The sequence below is a fragment of the Arvicola amphibius genome, chromosome 1, assembly GCF_903992535.2.
Source record: "Arvicola amphibius chromosome 1, mArvAmp1.2, whole genome shotgun sequence".
Classification (NCBI taxonomy): domain Eukaryota; kingdom Metazoa; phylum Chordata; class Mammalia; order Rodentia; family Cricetidae; genus Arvicola; species Arvicola amphibius.
Window position 1 is genome coordinate 161,916,643 of NC_052047.1, and position 13,094 is coordinate 161,929,736.

Below are 13,094 nucleotides of genomic sequence, written 5' to 3' on the forward strand. Positions count from 1 at the left end.
TGACAATGATACTGCCAGAGTCCACACTATTCTAGCTCTTGCTGCCCACAGTTCTCTTCAAACACATTTCAATGCCTGAATTGATAACAATTAACCATTTAGTGTGCTCTGCTCTCATAAGAAATATCTTTACAATTAGTTATAAACTTGGAACATGAAAGGAAAATTTTCGCTCATCACCTTCTTGGAACCACAAAGTACATGATACAGTTTAGGATTTATTTATTGTCAAATACATCTCCCTTCTGTTAGCTTCTGGAACTCAGTTAGCTAACAGGTAAGTGGAAGTAATAGAGTCATAGTCACCAAAATGTGGAGAATTTTCAAGGTTGGGCGTCATTCATTTCTCTAAGAGCTTGACGGGACAGAGTAACTGCAGATTAAAGGGTCTCAAAAAGATTTCCTGAAACAAAGGCATATAAAGGCTAAAGATATGAGGTAATAATTAACAAAGCAAGAAGAAAAAGGGGAACGTGAGGACAAAACCGAAGAAGTACAGGAAGAAATGAGGCACTTTGCTGAGCATGATGGAACATTCCTGTAATCCCAGGAAGAAGGGAATGATCAAGGGAGAGACCAAAAGATGGTGGGAGGGAACGAGAAGACAAATGGGCAGCCTTGATATAGGAAGACACCATATTCTAGCTCACACACTCAAGACAGAGACTTTTGTTTTTCCATGTGACCTGAAGCTCAGCTTTTATGGGAAAAAGAGTTCAGAAAGGAGCCTGAGGTGAGCCAGGCCTACCAAAAGCAGATTTACTATAAGCCAAGCACCTTACATTTTATCTTCCAAAGAGCAATGGTGGCCATTGAACAGTCAATGGTCCTGGACTTCACAGAGTTTGGCCTACTTTGTGACGAAAGGGGAGTGAAAGGAAGATTGGTGGGGTGCACACTAACCTGTTACTGTTATATTTTCTTGCCCCTGTATATGTTTTAAATGACGTGTTCAATAAATTTGGGAGGAACTATGACTTTAAGTAGCTTCTGCTTTAGCCTAGGATGAAAAAGGCAAAAATAAGCTAGAAAGTTTTCTGAATATCCCGCTAGCTTTTTTTTTTTTTTCAGACTAATGGAATTTCTTTTGCAAACTTTGTCATATATAATATGTAAGCTTTCAGAGGGAGTGGAGAAGGGAGTATTTAGAAAACAATTAACTTTGGACTTTAGCATCAAACTATCATGACTCCAGTCACTGACAAAACCTTTGAGTGTGGTCATGCTCTACGGTAGGCTGGAGCAGGGTTTTCACCTTAAATAACCATCCATGGTCTCAGCTTCCTGATCCTTCTGTCTCACAGTGCCACATCACTGTGATGCCTGATCACAGAAGGATTTACCTGCAGAACTCAGGAACTCCCAGCCCCCACAGAAAGTGTAAGAGACAGAAAGGATGGAGATCATCATTAAATCAACAGGGTCAGTGCAACAGAGACTGAGGCAGCACGCACAGGGCCTGCACAAGTCTGCACCAGACGGGGTCCTATCGCTGAAAGAAGTGGACACATGCCCCCATCCCTAACCTCGAAGCTACCTGCAATTGATAACCACTTGCAAATAAAAATTTAGTTTTTCTTCAAGGAAGTTTCCCTATGGGAACAAGTTACTTTTAAGGGCGAACGACATGCCCAGCAAAACATGACCAACAGAAAACTACCTCAACAGCATCATTGGATATGGCCCTATAATGTCATGTCAGGGCTATTTTTTAATTTTATCTTTTTATTTTATTTTAAATATACATATGTTTACATATATTAAAAGTTATAAAATATATACATATGTAAAAATTATATATATATATATGTGTGTATGTGCATATATATTTTACCTTACAAGTTCATTGAGTAATTATTATGGCGTTTAGCTTAGTGAACAAGCTTGTAAGGGATAATAATAACTTAAAATATAGTAAAACGAAGCAAAATATTATCTCTTAGAAGCCTGTTCTTTTTAAATGAGAAACAGAAAAGCGGTGAATCTGAATTGGAGGCAAGGTGAGGAGGAACTGAGAGGAGACAAGGGAGAAGCTATAATCAGTATATAGAATATGAGAAAAAAGGTATTTTCAATAAAAGGAAAACAAAAAATTCAAAAAAGAAATAGATGCTAAAAATATTCTCCATGAAATTGTAGAAATAACCAAATAACAGCCAAGAAAGTGTTGCTGTATTTTGACCTCTTAAATGGATTGTATGGTCTGCATGCAAATCTCAGTTCCAAAATCCAAAGACAGGTACAATATTTTCAACCAGAGATAAATAATTATGCAAATGTGCTATGTTTTATTTTTCCTCATTTAAAAAAGAAAATAAACATAAGAATTTCATGAGCAACTTTATATTGTAGTGAAGTTTCAGAAAAGAAATTACTAAATCAATCAAATTCGTAAGAATTACTAATGATGAAGAAATCTACAGAGACCACTGAAGCAAGCTTGCAGAAACTCATGAACTCTGGTTGGACATCTGTGGAGCCTCCATGGGTTTGAACTAGGCTCTCTGTAGGAGGGAGTTAGTTATGAAACTTGAGTTCTCCGAGGGTTCCCTGGCAGTTGGACCAAGATCTATCCCTGGTGCAGGAGCTAGCTGGCCAGAGCCCATTCACTATGAAGGGATGCCATACTCAGACTTAATGCAGGAGAGGGGCTTGATCCTGCCTCAAATTAATGTGTCAAACTGTGTCAACTCCCCGATGAGAGACTTTACCTATTGAGAAGAGTCGATGGGGTGGACTGGGGGCTAGATGAAGGGGGGGGGGGTAGGAGGAGAGATGGAAGAAAAAACCTTTGTTGGAATGTAAAATGAAATAAAAAATAAATAAATGCTAAGAAAAGAATTACAAATCATCACAACTTTGAGAAATCATTTGCATTCTGGTTACTGATTGTTGCCATTGTCTTCTATTGATAGTACCTTTGTTTGTAATTGTTCCTGTGTGTACATGTTTCAACAGCAAGGTAAATTTTAAGAGTGTGTGAAGATTTATTATATGCACTTTTGTGTTCTCTGTCAATACATAAAGTCAACTCACCCTTACTTTTAGATAAACGGTAGCCCAGTGGTGGTGGCCCACACTGGGCGGTGGTGGCCCACACTGGGTGGTGGTGGCCCACACTGGGAGGTGGTGGCGCACGCCTTTAATCCCAGCACTCGGGAGGCAGAGGCAGGCGGATCTCTGTTGAATTTGAGGCCAGCCTGGTCTACAAGAGCTAGTTCCAGGACAGGCTCCAAAGCTACAGAGAAACCCTGTCTTGAAAAGCAAAGCAAAACCTGTAAGGGCAATTCCTAATTAATCATTGATTCTTCTGCTATAACCTTTGGTGCATTATTACTTGATTAGTTTGGAATTTCAATGAAATATTAAGCAATGTTGTCTAAATCAGACAAGACTGTTTCTCTCAAAACACTCAAAAATAAAACAGCCTGTATTAGTTTACGATAATTCAGACCTGAGTTTACAGAGGATCCTGGAATGTTCACCTGCATGTTATATTCTACTCTATTTTATTTTTCAAAATACTGATTTTAACCTATAAAGCTGATTTGATCATTTGAAAGAAAAAAAATGCTTTGATAATTATTTGGATTATTTGATTTTGAAATGAAAGATAAAGATTAAGTAATTTGTGTTTTAGGAAATATTTTTAAAATGGTAAATGTGAAAGATTTGAGGCTTTAGACTACAAAAGAAATTTGTCAAAAAGCTTTGGCAAAGCACTGGAGGGATTCTTTAACCATTTAAATTTTACGCACAGCACAGACTATAGCTTGCAGGAGCTGGGGACATGCTTGGTGTCAGCCACCAGCTCAGCAGCCTGGCTCCTCCCTGGACAGTGATCAGGATCTCCTCATTTCATTCTTGCTGTGCATGATCAAAAGGCAACTGGAATGACATGGTTTTAAGAGGGTCATAGGGAGGGGGAAAGGCAGGGAGGGGAGCAGAGAAAAATGTAGGGCTCAATAAAAATCAATAAAAAAAAAAGGTGTTGTTTCCAGTTTACATAAAGGACTATTGAACAAGAAGGTTGTGAAATTAACCATGCTGGGGGCTGGAGTTTAGAAACTTTAAGATCAAAAATCAAATTGTATGCTAACTATGTATACTCTATTATCCAATTATTTCATACTCTCGGTCAGTGACTTGACCCTTGATCCTCTCTGTAATACCCAACTCAGTGTAAAGGTTATCCTAAGCCTTGAGAAACAGACTATTATTCCAAGTAACAAACGAAATTTTTCTTGAGAGAGACACATCTGGTGTTTTCTCTATCAATTTCCACTTTGTTCTTCCTATATAAAATTCTCTACAGAGCATAACCTATACAAAGGAGAATTACTGTCAAGGAGGAAAATGTTTCCTTCCATGTGTCTTGCAGAATGGGAACTTGGAGGGACAAATCTACAGCCCTTGGAATCACAGTGGGTTTCTCTGTGAAGACAGATTATAGTGATCCGTTTTTCAAGGTTCTGGTTTTGTAAAGAGTTGGCATCCTCTTCTTCCTTCATTTTGATCCCTTATTTGTCTTTCCAAAAACAGTTAAGGCTAATTATTGAGAAAACTAGTTATTCACCATGACAAAGCTGAAAATGAATGACTCTCCCCTTATTCGTAAACACATACCCCTTTATCTAGTAAACTAGCACACAATAATACTGGCACCAGCTGAAACAGGTTTACAAAGCACTAGGGAGCATAAGACAATGATCTGAACAGTACTGTACAAGAGGAAGTCATTCAAATCCCACCTTCTCTCCAAACCCAGCCTTCACAATAACACACTCTGTGTGCAGTAGGCTCCAGTAGAAGATCAAAGCGCTAGCCCTTGAGCTTGTATCAAGAAAAAAATCTAGTCATTAAAGAGCTTAACAACATAGATCAGAACCGTCTTTCAGATTGACTTGGGAGAGGAAGCTCAGAGAAATGGACTAAGTGTCTTTCTAGTAAGTGTTGAACACAAAACAAAACCAGTCACGTCCACCGTAAAGTGGACTTTTGAAGCACAGGCACCATATCTGATACCTGTAGACACCTTCATCTCTCCCACACCTCCAATTCCAAACTGATGGTCGATCATACATTTTTCAGAAAATTATAGATCACTGTAGAAAATTTAAGTTTCTGAAGTTGTCTCCAAACACCGGTGCCTTTATCATTTTAGGCAAACTGGATCTAACAGGAAGTCATTAATATTGACTTATATATTTGAAGTACCAGCCAATAATACTGGTAAAAATACTGATCTCAAAGACACTTCCTAAGCTTTAATATTTATAAAACAACGTCTTTTGGAAGGATAAACTCACATATTTGAGCAAATATATATGTACGGAAAATAAAACTCATCTGAACTCTGACATTTCTTTTAGACTTGCATGGAAACTGAATATTTCCACCATCTAAGTGGCTAATAAAGACTATTATATAACTTTAATCCCAGCACTCAGGAGGCAGAGGCAGGCAGATCTCTGTGACTTTGAGGCCAGCCTGGTCTACAAGAGGTAGTTCCAGGACAGGCTACGGAGCTACAAAGAAACCCTGCCTTGAAAAACAAAACAAAATATATAAAATCCACAGATTGGAGAAATGACTCAGCTGTCAATAGCAAATATCATTATTTCCTGCATAGTGAGTCTCTTGTGAAATTTTATTAGGCAAAGATGTGTTACATTTGTTTATGCTGTGGACTATTGCTTTAACTGTGTAAAGGTGTGTTACTTTGGTTTATGCGGCACTTGTATAATTATGCAAAGATGTGTTGCATTTGTTTCACCTTGCCTGCTGAAGGCACCTGATTAAAGGAGCTGAATACCCAATAGCTAGAGAGAGAAAGGATAGATGGGGCTGGCAGACAGAGAGAATAAACAGGAGGAGAAATCTAGGCCCAAGTGAGATACCTGGGGCCAAAAGCCAGGCAGCTGTCAGCCAGCTAGACACTAGAAGTTGTGAAAGTAATATATCCAGAAGTAAGAAAGGTAATACGACCTAAGACAAAACGTAAAGAAGGAGAAATAGGCCAATTTAAGTTAAAAACAAGCTAGCCAGAAATAAGCCTAGCTAGGCCGAGCATTCAAAATTAATCAGTCTCCATGTCATGATTGGGGAGCTGGTTGGTGGTCAAAAAGAGAAAGCCTGATACAAGAGTCAGCATTATTTCTTACAAGAGAGTCAGCACTTTCGGTTGAGATAAAGAGTGTCAACTGATTGTCTTATCTAGTGTTAATCATAAAACTGAACTCTACCACTTTATTACTTTATCATCAAACACTTCCAAGCCATTACTGTTCGGTGTTTTGCTGGTTGGTTGTGACTCGTCTGAGTATTTTTCTATTGCTACTTCACTGTGAAAAAGGAAAGAGACTCATCTCAAAGGCACTTTTTAACCTTAAATCTTCATAAAAACAAAGCCTGTAAGAAGGAGAAACCCACAAATTTGAACAACTATATAAATAGAAAATAAAATAGGTCTGAAGTGTGACATCTCCCATAGAATTATATGGAACTCTGAATGTTTCTAACATCCGGGTGGCTAATGTAGCTGGTTAAAACAAAGCCACAGCGGGAGAAATGCCTCACCTCTCACAAGCACTGACTGCTCTTGCAGAAGGCCAGATTCGGTTCGCAGCACCCACATCAGGTACGTCACATCTTCCTGTAACTTCAGCTCCAAAGAATCCAATTCTCTTTTTTTGGGAACCTTCCAGCTTCTGCATGTGCCTAGGCACACGCGCGTGCACACACACACACACACACACACACACACACACACTACACATAAATAAAATAAGTAATTGCAAATTGGTACATGGTTTCATACATCCATTAATCAACCCATCTTTTTTTTTTCTGAGGAAATGTGATTTTCTCTGGATTTACTCTACACTTAAAGTTGGACTTTTAACTTCTTACAAAGTGACTCAGCATTATTTCTTGCACAGTGACTCAGCAGTTTGGGTTGTGATAAAGAAGATAAACTAACTGCCTTATCTACTGTTAAATAACCAAGAAACTGAAATGTTCAGCTTTATCATTTCCCATGATGTTCTCTTAACCTTCCACCTCTTTACAATTCAAAAGACCTTTATGTTTGGGCTTTTATAACTTGGGCTACTCCCTGTGTATACACCTGAAGTCCCGTTTGTGTTTGGTTTCTGTGGCAGTGCCCACAAGAGCATTTTTGTGGTAGGCGTTGCTGTTTGCACCAAACTTTAACTCGAGCTTGACTAATGCACACCAAAACCCAGTAAACACAAGTGAATGACATGTAGCTGCAGTGTCCTGCGTGTGAATCAGGCCCAGAATTCTATGACTCCAATGTCCTAGTCTTTATGAAGTTAATGACCACTTTTGTGGCAGGAGAATAGGAACTATATAGACAGCAACACCACAATTAACATGTAAAGGAATCCAGTAGCAGGGAAAGACTGAAAACTAGGCCTTACCTGCCCTTCATGTAGAAAGCAGAGCAAGAATGAGAAAAGCACACACTACAGGAATATCGGAGAGGGCTGGCCTACTTGAGGGCATGGTTCTTCCTCAGCTCACCATCTCATTCTTAGGCTCAGGAGTGCATTCCCTTTCTTAATAAACTGTCTTGATTTCTAGTTCTGCGCATGCTCTCTCCAATTGTTTGTCACAGGACAACATAGCCCTTGAGACATTCCAGGGACAGCCCCAGAACCTATCACACTTTAGTGAGGGCTTGCAGACAAAAGGCTCCTTGTTCTTTAAAAGAAGCCTCTTGGTGAAGTGGCTCTGAGTGTGTTCGATCATAATAGCCCAAGTCTTGTAAAAATGGACGCCTTCTGTTCATTAATAACCATTTGTATATGTTCGCCACAGGAAAATATCACAAAGCAGATTAGAATGTCCTGACAGATGTGGTATTTCAAGAACTTCTTCTATATCAGCTTATCTATAAAATGGAAGTGAGCATCTTTCGTAAATCTTCACATTTATGCATATAGAAATACAGTCTTGGGTGGGATGCAGGCTCTCCAACTGCCAGAAAGACTGCTAATAGGACTCTTTACTCAGGGCTCTAATCTCTGGGATAGTTACGAAATCTTTTTCTCCACTATTTGTAAATGGTTCCAAACCACAAAATACTCTTGCGTCACCAACGGAAGACTGTGCCAGCATGTTTTTCACCCTTCTGCTCAGCTCTCATAGGCAAATTTTCTCAGCACGAATTAAGAAACTAGACTCTACCAGAAGATGGAAACATACTTTCAGCAATCTTTAATTCAAAAACCTGGGATTTGATTTTACACGTGCATTCATCCAAGTAACTCTCTTTATTTGGGCTTCAGCCAGGGGCAGCACAGTACATAGCAAAGAAAAGAAAGATGACTGAGATATGATTGCTGGTCTTAAGTGGTTTGGGACAGGTACATTGTCACATCATAAATCCGCAAGATTGAGATGACAGACAAGATTTCCAGGCCAATAAAAATAAAATAGCATTCTGACAATATGGCCAAGAGACAGAATCTCAGTGGTATAATTTGAACTTCTGTATGAAGCTACATCTGAAGACCTCTCTGTTCTTACAATTGTTTGATTCAGTAATTTCTCTCGACTATACTTTGTTTGGTTAAGCTGTTTTGAGGGCAGTGTGTGTGTGTGTGTGTGTGTGTGTGTGTGTGTGTGTGTTTGCTGCTAAAGATCTTTTAGTAGAGAGTAAAAAAGTAAGATACAAATACAAGAAGGAGGTGATGCTCAAAGGCCTTGAACACAAGTGGCAATGGAACTGAAGGACAGCTGTGTTCATAATGACTAAGGCTTAGTGCGTGATTAGATGTGAGAGTAAATGCATCTGTTTGGTTTCTGGCCTGATGATGGATGCCCAGTGTGAGGAAGCGCTGACCGTGTGCACTCTGAGGTCTGCAGAAGTCGATCTGATCCAAGCTCTGTGTGCACAGACCACATAGCACGCGCTGCTCCATTATCTAAAGTAAAACACTTTCGATGAGGCCAGTTGAACTTGGCACCACAGTAAAGGAGGGTGATTCTCGGTACTTAGCTTCCATGCCCACTGCTGCTGTGAATGGGTTGAAATCTAAGTCCTCCTCTTTGAAGCTGATCTCTGCCTATAACCCTGAGCATGACAGTAATTCAATCTGCAATTCCCAGAGGTCTAAGGGGCAGTGGCTTCATAGACACGATGTAACTAGAGCCAGAGTCTGCACCTGGAAAACCATTCCAACACTTCAATTTAAATGTTTAGGCCAAATCTAGGAAGATTTTTCTCTTGTAATGGCATGAGGAAAGCAGGGAAACTCAAAAGCCGTCTAATATGTACAAATCTCTGAATTCAATATTTAGCATACATGTGTATGCTCACTCAGATGATTACTAATTCCTTGGAGGAAGAACCTATCTGAAAAACATCATTTTGCAGTTGAGTAAAACAGTCTTCAAATTATGGTATACTAAAATCACAAAATAACCTTTTTCTTAGCCAACATTTCTGTTTTTAGATTTTTATCTTAAGGATATATATATGTGTGTGTGTGTGTGTGTGTGTGTGTGTGTATGTGTGTGTGTGTGTATATACATATACCTAGAAACAAAAATATATACCATACATGTATATAATGTATGTATCCAATATAGTTTCATTAGTTCAGGAGAGCCTCAGATTTGACTTGCAGCTCATAATGATCTCAGATCTTCCTGTCTCCAACTCCTGAGTGCTAAGACTGTAGGTATGAGACGCCATTCTTAGATTACTCAGTATGGGTGGTCAATGCAGTAATATAGGTATATTAGTTCAGAGAAGAACAATATAAATGCTTGAGATGCTCATGTCAATATCCTATACAATATCAAGTTTATTGAGGAAAATTTTGTGCAGTAACAAGATGAAAATGAATCCTAAAATGCTACAAACATGTATGTAAAAATACGTATTAAAATTAGTGTAGAAGTACAGGAAGTGGTTGTAGTAAATTTTTAAAATGAGGCCGTATACAAACATAAGTATGTGTCACATGCCCAAAATCTATATATTCAGACGAAGAGATCAACTTGAATGAGGTAAAGAGACAAGATAAGGCTTGTGCTGAATTTGTGTATAAGAACGAAGGACAAAAGGAGACCTCAGAGAAATGCTGTTTAGATAGCAAACAGCCAATTCCAGCTAAATACATTTTAAATGTGAGTGGTAAACTGGCAAACATTTAAAAAAGACTTAAGTAAGTCATGGTTTCAGGGAAGCAATTAGTCCTTAAAATTATACTTCACCATGAGATGAAACTTTTATAATTTATCAAATTCACAAAAATAAGGAAGTTCTGTTCCTCAGAAGATGCCTAGAAATCCTAGCTATAGTTTGTGAAGAAAAAACATAACCTGGCAGATGGTGAGTTTGTAAATGAGTGTGTAAACTATGTAAAGAAACAATAGCTGGGCAAAATCAGTAAAGAAAAAAGAAAAATTCTCAAACTCATGAATAATCAAGTCATTTCAAATTAAATGCACATCTATTATGACTAAGTGGAAGAGTTTGGCGAAGAACGGGAGAGAAGGTGAACACACACACACACACACACACACACAAATGGTTCTGCAAACACTCTCAAGCAGCATGGATTGTCCAGATGTTCTTAGAAGCAAGTGAGGAAACTGGAAAGCAGACCATTTAGGGAATAATAATTATTGTTTCTACAAGGAATGAAGCTAAAGTTCTGGAGGGCTAGAAAATTGAAGGTGCAGAGAGAATTCCCACCTTATCTGGTGAAGAGGAAATGCTATAGCCATCAGCGTTTGCTCAGAGCAATGCCTGTGAGCAGTCGGTGAGAAAGGTCAAGGAAAGGTGTGTTCAGTCATAGGCAATCACGCTGCAGCTGTCACAGATGCGGGTCATGATGGATTCTGATGGAAAGTAGGAGTCCCTCCGTCACACAGTGGGCTTACGGGCAGGAGGACACCAGCTTAGCCAGACTTACAGAGATATAAAGATGGTGAGTCCAGGGTAGACATGAAAAAGTGATGCATTAAAGATGTGTGCTTGGAAGAAACTTTATCAAAATTCTCCAGCGCTGTCTACTCGCAAACTGAACTGTGGGAATTATGTAAAGATCCTTCCCTTTCACAGACTAGTAAAAAGTAATATTTTGTAGTCACTGAGCCTTCTACGTGTTTATTTATTTGGAATATGAGAAAAGAAGTTGGGGTGACAACATATGATTATCATCATAGACAAACTAACTTTAACCTAAGGCAAAAATAAACCAAAAAGGAACCCTATAAAAGTGAACCTGTACTGAAACAAGAATGCTGTGAAGAAGTTGTGGCTATCGTCCCTTCTTCAACAAGGCAAAACAGCATTCATTTTCTGGGAAGTATCCCTAAACATTAACCAAAAAAGTAACTTAAAAACTCTTCCTTCAGAGGTTTTCCCACACTTGGGAGTTGGAAGTCTGTGGGGATAATTAAAAACTATAACTGTAAATTAAAATAGAAATTCTTTGTGTTGGATGTTCTACTGGAGATTCTGGCCCACATCAGTGTGAGCTGATCTGCCAGCTGCCAGGAAGACTGAACTATGACCCACAGATTTGGAAGCAGTGATCCATTAGCAATCTATCAAATAGATATGTCATAGTTAGGGTTTCTATTGCCATGGTAAAGCACACTTACCCAAAGCAACTTGAGGAGGAAAGACCTTTGTCCAGCTTATTCCCCCACACTCCATTATTCTCCATCACTGTTAGGAAGACAGGCAGACTCTGACGACATGACTCTGAGCCCATCAAACCTTTTCAGTTCCTTCTGGACATGAAACAAATGGAAGTTGTTCCTACTTAGATCCTCAGATTAGTTCGAGCAGAATTATGCTCATCCCTGAGCCGGTGCAGTGTTTCTGGTAGTCAACACGATTCTTCAGAAGTCTGATTTGCACAAGCAACAATATCCTAACGTTTGAAAACAGTAGTGGTTGCTTAGCCCTAGAATCACAGCTGTGGGGCGTTTCACTGGTGCTGATGCAAAGTGCAGCAGGAGTTAGCACAGACCTCTGAAGCGAAGGATTTTCCTAAGAAGCTCAAGGGGGCCAAAGTTTTCTGACCTTAGTTCTACACGAGGCCACAATGATTTTATTTATGTTGCTCTCCAAAATTCATGGTCTGCCTTTTGGAAGAAGACCTTAAGCGACCTCTCTTTATGTGCTGATCAAGAAAAAATGAATGTTCTCTTGGCATTATTAAAGGAAGCCCCAAACTCAAACCATAAAGGAATGTTTCCACTAGGATCAATTGTTTGATGGACTTAAATAGTTATTAAAATAAGATAGTTTTATTATCTCAGTTCCAATTGCCCTTCACTGGAGAATTCTCTATTCTGCGTAGCAAAGGGAGATCTATGCACACAGTGTTGATGGCCCCACACCACTATTTTGGCTAGGAGCTGTTTCTTAGAAATTTGTAGGGGCTGGAGAGATGCCTCAGTGGTTAAGAGCACTGATTGCTCTTCCCAAGGTCCCAGGTTCAATTCCCAGTACCCACAAGGCAGCTCACAACTGTCTGAAAATCCAGTTCCAGGGGATCTGACACCGTCACACCAATGCACATAAAATAAAGTTAAATAAATCATAAAAATTTAAAAAAGAAATTTGTAGTTTGGGGGAATTGAATTGCAGAAACTGCTTCATATTTTGGCAAACAAAACAAACAAAAAATGCTATTAGTAAATGCACTTGCCAGAGTCCTTTGAGGACTTTGAAATACGGACACCAAATTCTTTTTAGAGTTTGTACTTTTCATAAATCATTTTAGTAGACTATAGGTGTTTACAAAGTAAGTGACCCTTGCACCTAAGAAACCGATCTTCCTAGAGAAACATGCATGAATGCCTTGCTGCAATTTTTGAGAGAAAGGCATTTTCTAGATCCTCTTGGTTGAGAGACAGTTTTTGAAATCTGGGTTAAAAAATAACCATGAGTCGATCACCCAAGAACTGTTCTCATGTCCACACAAACTTTGTTTTGAGAATGCTTAAAACACATGTGCTAAACTGTTCTGCACTTTGAGCTACTGTAGCCTCCCTTCAGGAAAAAAAAATGAATTCCAGTAGTCAGGATTCTGTGC

The 13,094-nt window shown here is 39.0% G+C and overlaps 1 protein-coding gene across 10 annotated transcripts in view; it reads right to left on the reverse strand.

Annotated features, from left to right (window-relative positions):
* Anxa1 (annexin A1) overlaps positions 1–7,587 on the reverse strand; it is a 156,097-nt gene extending 148,510 nt beyond the window's left edge. For all 10 annotated transcript variants that reach the window (XM_038337964.1, XM_038337948.1, XM_038337931.1 and 7 more), the window contains exon 1: positions 7,446–7,587. The gene's annotated coding sequence lies outside the window, so the exon portion shown is untranslated. The remainder of the gene's footprint in view (positions 1–7,445) is intronic.
* Between the last annotated feature and the right edge of the window lie 5,507 nt (positions 7,588–13,094).